The sequence below is a fragment of the Trichosurus vulpecula genome, chromosome 5 (assembly GCF_011100635.1).
Source record: "Trichosurus vulpecula isolate mTriVul1 chromosome 5, mTriVul1.pri, whole genome shotgun sequence".
Taxonomy (NCBI): domain Eukaryota; kingdom Metazoa; phylum Chordata; class Mammalia; order Diprotodontia; family Phalangeridae; genus Trichosurus; species Trichosurus vulpecula.
This window is the reverse complement of record NC_050577.1, coordinates 28,727,411-28,735,819: the sequence shown is the minus strand read 5'-3', so window position 1 is coordinate 28,735,819 and position 8,409 is coordinate 28,727,411. Positions and strand designations below refer to the sequence as shown.

General features: G+C 41.9%; 1 pseudogene; it reads left to right on the top strand.

Moving 5' to 3' along the window:
• The first annotated feature begins 5,108 nt into the window (after positions 1-5,108).
• LOC118851467 lies at positions 5,109-6,003 on the top strand (annotated as a pseudogene).
• The last annotated feature ends 2,406 nt before the right edge of the window (positions 6,004-8,409 follow it).

Sequence of the window (8,409 nt, the reverse complement as noted above, 5' to 3'; positions counted from 1 at the left end):
GAATCAGCACTGCAAACTCTGATTTTCCCTTTTCATTGCATAGAAGTCTTAGCTCTCAAATGGAAGAAGGGGAACAAGCATTTTTATGGCTCCTATTATGTGCCAGGCCACTGATCTAAGTGCTGTACAAATATCTGCAAACTCTTGATAGGCAAAGAAGATAACTTCCCCTGCTGTTTTGGTTGCTGTGCCTAGCACAATAACGGGGACATGGCACAGTATAGATGTGATTAATCCTTGGCTGTTGACTGACTAGTGGGATAATCTGAGTCTTTGGATTTTACTCTCAGGATAGGAGATTTGGATTTTGTCCAATGGCCCATGGGGAAGAGACTCCCTTCCCCCCAAAAGGTTTTTGTATAGTAGAGTAACATGATCAGAAATGTGCATTAGGAAGGTTAATCTGGAAGCATTTCATAGAATGAAGTGGAGATGGGAAGACTATTAGGAGGCTTTTGCAATAATCTGAGAACAAAATCATAAAAGCTGAAACAAAAGATAATCACAAGGACCTGGAAAGGTTATCTAGCCCCTAAATCACCTTGGACAGATCAACATTTGTGTTCTGTTAATTATCTCCATATATTCACCTTGACATGTTTCCTTCAACTTAGGAAAGCCTGTCTACCTCAAGAGCAAAGTAATCTAAATTGTATCCTCCCTGATGTAATTTAAGCTCATTTCCTCTTGTTCTCCTGTGGATAGATTTTCTGGCTGTTGAAAAAGGAATTTATAATGCCCGAATCCCCTTCCTTCAAAGTACCTGCTACTTAGCTTAATAAATTCTTTTTCATTCATTCAAGGCCCTTATTCTTATATTATTTACTGAGGTTTCTCCAAAGAGTTTCTTCTTAAGAGCAATGGGGAAGACTGCAGGGATGTGACCAGGACTTCAGCAACTAGTTGGTGGGCAGAATCCAGCATCCCAGATATAAGAAGTCATTCCAAATGAGCTGTCTAAATGTCCCTGGTCTGATTCATGGAGGAACTGCTCTCAATATGTTATTTATAATTCACTGTGGCACTTGGTGGCATAGTCTGTCCTATGGGTGGCAGGTACCCCTGGCAACCCCTGTCTGTTTGAATTAAGCACAGCTCAGGATCATCCACCCAAGCTGTACAAGATTAAGTCCTAGGAGCCATAAAGTTATTCCCAGAAGCACCCAGAGGAGAAATTCAGTACCCAAATCCCAGGACTTGGTCACCAAGGATTACCCCCACCTTTTTATTTGAGTTTGACACCACCATATGTAGGATATTCAATATTCTATACTCAAATTTATAGTCTAGAAGGAAAATATGAGACATGTACAGCAATAATCATTATGCAAAATAAAAGGATTAAAGAGAACAACCTTCTGGTAAACGTGAACGTGGAATCAAAGAATCCCCAAGAGAGGGAAAATTCCTATGGCTTGGAGAGATTGTGGAGGATAGGGGTAATGAGGGAAGTTTGGAAAGAAATTATAAAAGTGAGCTATATAAAATTCTGAAATTGAGCTCTTCCCCCACTCCCCCAAAAACAATCTGAGCACCATCATACTCAGAATTCAATGATTCAGTAGTCTTAAATTTGGTACATTGTTATTATTTTGTTTTTTTGTTGTATTTTATTAGGGGAGTCAATGGGAAAATAAAATCATATTTTCAATTCAAGTCAATAAACATTTATTAAGCATTTGCTATGTATGAGACATTGTACAAGGAGCTGACAACACAAAAATAATAATAAAACAATCCCTTCCTTCAGGTTTATATTTTACTATTGTGGAGTTAAAATACGTATATTAGTAATAATATAAAGATAATTTGTGGCAAGGAGGGATCTGCATTTAGGGGAGGGAAGGCTACAGAATGGCAGTGATAGCAGAGCAGAGTCTTAAAGGAAGAAAAGCATTCTGGGAGGTCATGATGAGGAAAAAGTACATTATTGACCTTGGAGGATGGCTTGTACGATGCTCAGGATGCAATTCGAAGCTCAAGGAATACCTGTACTCCAGTTTGGTTGGAATGGAGGGTGTAAGAAAGAGAATAATATCATATAACCCTAGAAAAATAATTGGGTTCCACAGCAATAGAAGTTCTTGATTGCCAAGTTGAGGAGTAAAAAAACCACTGGAGGGTTTTTTTAAACAAGGAATTACATGGTAAATCTTGTGTCTTAAGAAGATTTTTTTGGCAGCCATGTTGAGGATAAATTTGAAAGGGATGAGATTAGAAGCAGGGAGCCAAATTTTAATGTTATTTCAATAATCCAGTTGAGAGATGATCAGGTGTGTTTTGCTAGACTACAAGGACAGATTTGAAAAGAGAGAAGGAGACAGAGGTGAATAATGTTGTGGGAGAAAACTGACAAAATCAGGTAACTGATTGGATGTGGGGAGTGAGAAGCTTATGAACTGGGTGATCAAAGATGGTGGGTCTCTCAATGGAAATGGCAGAATTTAGAGGGGAGATGAGTTTGGATGGAGGGACTGAATTCTTGGTTAGACATATTGAGCTTACGATGCCTTTGAAGCATACACGCAGGCAGTTAGAGAAGTGGTATGGAAGATTAGAAGTGACATTAAGACTGGATATATAGAGACTTGGGAGTCATTTGCATAGGGTTGATTATGGAACCTATGGGAATTAATGAGATTAACAATGAATCAATGGATCAATCAAAAAGCATTTATTATGCTTCTACTACATGTTCGGTACAGTAGATCAGTGGTGACAAATTCAAACACAACGTGGACATCACTGGACTGTAAATAATAATCACTGTGGGAACATATTTTCTTTAAAAACCACATAACATTATCTATGCTTTATTGTATTTTTATCTATTTTGTTATATATTTCTCAACTATACTTTAATCTGGCTCAGGCCATACTCTCTGTTGTCCATAGTATCCAGAATAGAAAAATGGCCCAGGAGAAAGCTTTCAGATGCACCCATGCGTAGAGGGATAGAAGTAAATTATGAGTCATACCCTTGAGGTATGACTTAAAAGAAGTCAACAGGCAGAAAGGAAGAAAACTGAAAGTGAACAGTGTCGTGGAAGACAAGAGCGGAGAAACTATCCAAAAGAAAATTTGTCTAAAGTGTCCAAAATTTCAAAGATGTCAAGAAACATGAGGACTGAGAAAAGGCCATTGCATTTAGTTGTTAACCCTGGAAGAGCCTTTTCAGTATAGTGAATAGTCAAAAGGGGATAAAGAAGGGGCAGAGCCAAGATGGTGACTGGAAAGCAGGGACTCACTTAAGCTCTCCCCCCAAATCCCTCCAAACACCTGTAAAAATGGCTCTTAACAAATTGTAGAGCTGCGGAACCCACGAAATAGGAGAGGGAAGCAGGTCTCCAGCCCAGAACAGCCTGGATGGGTGCTGTGAAGGGTCTTTCACACCATGCTGGGAGTAAAGTGCAGCCCAGCCTGGGCTGCACCTGGACACACCAAACCAGGAGTCAGCCAGAGCAGGCCCTAGGGCCATGAATCACTTAGCTGTGGCAGTTACCAGATTTCTCTCAACCCACAACGCCAAAGACCATGCAGCAGGTTAGTGGCAAAACTGCTGGATTGGGGTGAGAGTGGTCTGGTGGAGGTAGTGCAGTGGTGGCTGCAGCAGCGGCAGGAACCTACTACTGCTGCTTCCACAGCTCCAGCATCAACTGCTTCTGGAGTCCCTGGCCCATACAGTGGGAGGAATCAAGTGGCAGATCAGAGTGGGAGTGTAGGGAGCACTTTGCTAGCACAGAGGCAGGGTTCTCTTCCTTTGCCCTGCTTGGATCGAGGTCAAGGTCCTGGTTGTGGGATCTTGGGGGAGGAGGAGCACTGCTGTGGCAGAGCTTTGGGTGAAGGTGGAGTATAAGTAGCTCTGAAAACAGCAGAGCAACCCCTAAAGCTTGGGACAAAATACTCCCCACTCTACAAGCAGTCATACCCTGACAAAAAGCTCAAAGGTCAAGTAGCTGGCTGGGAACATGACCAGGCAGCACAAAAGGACTCAGACTCAGACTCAGACTTTAGAATCTTTTTGCTGGAGACAAAGAAGATCAAAACATACAGCCAGAAGAAGGCAACAAAGTTATACAGCCCACATCAAAAGCCTCCAAGAAAAATATGAATTGGGCTCAGGACATGGAAGAGCTCAAAAAGTATTTGGAAAAGCAAGTAAGAAAAGTAGAGGAAAAATTGGGAAGAGAAATGAGAGTGATGCAAGAAAATCATGAAAAAGAAGTCAATGACTTGCTAAAGGAGACCCAAAAAATGCTGAAGAAAATAACACCTTAAAAAAGCAGACTAACCGAGCCGCTGAAAAGCAGGGACTTGCATGAACTCCCCACCAGGTCCCTCCAAAAAACTATAGAAAAAGGCTCCGAAAAATTCTAGAACTGCAGAACCCACAAAATAGCAGAGGGAAGCAGGGATCTAGCCCGGGACAGCCTGGATGGTCGCTGGATGAGGTCATGCACGGAGCAGAGGGGAGTTGCAGCTACAGAACTACAGCTGCAGTTACTTCCAGCCCCAGGCCCACGTGGTGGGAGGAATTAAGTGGTGGATCAGAGCAGGAGTGCAGAGCCTGCTGAAGATTTGTGTCAGGTCCAGGTTGGTGGTTCTTGAGGAAGGAGGAGCGCTGGTGTGGCAGAGCCGGCTGTATAGAAATAGCTCTGAAATCAACAGCACATCCCCTCAAGCTTGGAACAAAGTACTCTTTGCTCTACAAGCAGTCATACCCTAACAAAAAACTCAAGGGTCAAGTAAGTTGGCTGGGAACATGGCCAGACAGCAGAAACGCACTCAGATTCAGTCTCAGACTTTGGAATCTTTCTTTAGTGACAAAGAAGACCAAAACATACAGCCAGAAGAAGTCAACAAAGTCAAAGGGCCTACACCAAAAGCCTCCAAGAAAAACATGAACTGGTCTCAGACCATGGAAGAGCTCAAAAAGGATTTGGAAAAGCAAGTTAGAGAAGTAGAGGAGAAATTCGGAAGAGAAATGAGAACGATGCGAGAAAACCATGAAAAACAAGTCAATGACTTGCTAAAGGAGACCCCAAAAAATACTGAAAAAAATATCGAAGAAAAAAACACTTTAAAATATAGACTAACTCTCTCGCCCCCCACTACCACTACCACGGTGGCCGCTGACCTCCGTCCCTGACTGCCTTCCCTCCCCCGGACCTGCTACCTGCCCGCCCGCTCCGGCCCTGTGCGCCATGGCTGAGGTAGACCCATTTGGTGCGGCAGCTGCTCCGGCCCCTGCCCCGGGGGTCCCACAGTGGGTAACGGGGTGGGGAGCGGCGGCAGCAGCGAGGAAGATCCGGCCGCGGCCTTCCTAGCCCAGCAGGAGAGCGAGATCGCGGGCATCGAGAACGATGAAGGCTTCAGCATCCTCGACAGCGGCCGTGTGCCCGCCTCCCTGCAAGGAGAGCCCCCCAGGGGCCCGGATGCTATTGATGGAGTGATGAATGGAGAATACTACCAGGATAGTAATGGTCCAACCGATAGTTATGCAGCTATTTCACAAGTGGATCGATTACAGTCAGAGCCAGAGAGTATCTGTAAGTGGACAGAAGAACAAATGAAATGTCTGGAAGTCCTTGATGCCAATTCTCAGAAGCAGGAAGCAGAATGGAAAGAAAAAGCAATAAAAGAGTTGGAAGAATGGTATGCAAGGCAAGACGAACAGCTACAGAAAACAAAAGTAAATAACAGGGCAGCTGAAGAAGCTTTTGTAAATGATGTTGAAGAGACTTCTCCTGGCACTGAGTGGGAACGTGTGGCTCGGCTGTGTGACTTTAACCCCAAGTCTTGCAAGCAGGCCAAGGATGTGTCCCGCATGCGCTCAGTCCTCATCTCCCTCAAGCAAGCCCCCCTGGTTCACTGAAGGGAAGCCCAATGAAAACACTAGGATTGCAATATCTTAATCTTACTCAGCAAAGCTGTTCACAATCATTGGATTAATTATGTTGGGTTCTTTTGGACCAAACCTCTTGTCTTTAGAGTTGATCATTGTTTGTGTTTGCATGTTTTCTTCAACTGTTTTCTTCCTGGCATTCCAAGTGGGGGGGAAATGAGAACCTCCAGGACAGTAGCCTCTCGTGCTTTTGTGCATTGTCTAAAATTCTGTTTCAAATAGCAAAAAAAAAAAAAAATAGACTAACTCAAATGGCAAAAGAGCTCCAAAAAGCCAATGAGGAGAAGAATGCCTTGAAAGGCAGAATTAGCCAAATGGAAAAAGAAATACTACCTTAAAAATGAGATTGGAACAAGTGGAAGCTAGTGACTTTACGAGAAATCAAGATATTATAAAACAGAACCAAAGGAATGAAAAGGTGGAAGACAATGTGAAATATCTCATTGGAAAAACCACTGACCTAGAAAATAGATCCAGGAGAGATAAATTAAAAATTATTGGACTACCTGAAAGCCATGATCCAAAAAAGAGCCTAGACATTATCTTTCAAGAAATTATCAAGGAGAACTGCCTGGATATTCTAGAGCCAGAGGGTACAATAGAAATTGAAAGAATCCACTGATTGCCTCCTTAAATAGATCCCAAAAAGAAAACTCCTAGGAACATTGTCGCCACATTCCAGAGCTCCTAGGAACATTGTCGCCACATTCCAGAGCTCCCAGGTCAAGGAGAAAATATTGCAAGCAGCCAGAAGAAACAATTTGAGTATTGTGGAAAAACAATCAGGATAACACAGGATCTGGCAGCTTCCACATTAAGGGATCGAAGGGCTTGGAATACAATATTCTGGAGGTCAATGGAGCTAGGATTAAAACCGAGAATCACCTACCCAGCAAAACTGAGTATCATGCTCCAAGGCAAAAATATGGATTTTCAATAAAATAGAGGACTTTCAAGCTTTCTCAGTGAAAAGACCAGAGCTAAATAGAAATTTGACTTTCAAACACAAGAATCAAGAGAAGCATGAAAAGGTGAACAAGAAAGAGAAATCATAAGGGACTTACTAAAGTTGAACTGTTTTGTTTACATTCCTACATGGAAAGATGATGTGTATGATTCATAAGACCTCAATATCATAGTAGCTGAAAGGAATGTGCATATATATATATATATATATATATATATATATATATATATACACACATATATATACATATGTGTGTGTCTATGTATGTATATATGTAGGTGTGTGTATATATATGTGTGTGTATGTATGTATACACACACACACACAGAGGGCACAGAGTGAGTTGAATATGAAAGGATGATATCTAAAAAATAAAATCAAATTAAGGGATAAGAGAGGAATATACTGAGAGAGGGAAAAAGGGAGAGATAGAATGGGGTAAATTATCTCGCATAAAAGTGGCAAGAAAAAGCGGTTCTCTAGGAATGGAAGAGGGGGTAGGTGAGGAGGAATGAGTAAATCTTGCTCTCATCGGATTTGACCTGAGGAGGGAATAACATACACACTCAACTGGGTATTTTAGCCCACAGGAAAGTAGGGGGAATTGGATAAGAAAGGGGGGGGGGATGATAGAAGGCAGGGAAGATCAGGGGAGGAGATAATCAAAAGCAAAAACTTATGAAAAGAAACAGTGTCAAGGGAGAAAATTGAATAAAGGAAGATAGTATAGGGTGGAGAGAAATATAGTTAGTCTTTCACAACATGATTATTGTGGAAGTGTTTTGCATATTGATATATGTGTGGCCTCTGTTGAATTACTTGACTTCTTAGGGAGGGTGGGTGGGGAGGGAAGAGGGGAGAGAATTTGGAACTCAAAGTTCTAAAAGTGGGTGCTCAAAAAAAGTTGCTTTTTTATACAAATAGGAAATAAGATATACAGGCAATGGAGTATCGAAATCTATCTTGCCCTACAAGAAAGTAAGCGGAAAGGGGATTGGGGGTGGAGTGGAGTGACAGAAGGGAGAACTGACTGGGGAATGGGGCAATCAGAATATATGCCATCTTGGAGTGGGGAGAGGGTAGAAATGGGGAGAAAATTTGTAACTCAAAATCTTGTGGGAATCAATGTTGAAAACTAAAAATATTTAATAAATTATTCTAAATAAATAAAAATTTATTAATAAGGAGAAAATGCGGGTAAAGAAATGGGGGCAATGAGAGTGGAGCCCTATTTCTAGCAACTTGGCAGTGAAATGGAGAAATGAGTTAGGATGCCAGTTTGAGAAGATGACAGGGCCAGATGAGAGTGGTTTTAAAGGTGACTGAGAGCTAGGTATGTTGGCAGATGATAATAAAGAGAACAGTAGGAAAGGAGAGATTAAAGATGAAAGAGAAGACAGGAATTATTGATGGGGCCAATTGCTAGGAAGAGATGGGTATGAGTGAGATCAAAGGTACAAGGGGAGAAATGGACTTAACCAGGAAAAGGATGACTCTTTTTTTCTTGAGACTAGATCAGGGAAAGCCAGTGTAAGTG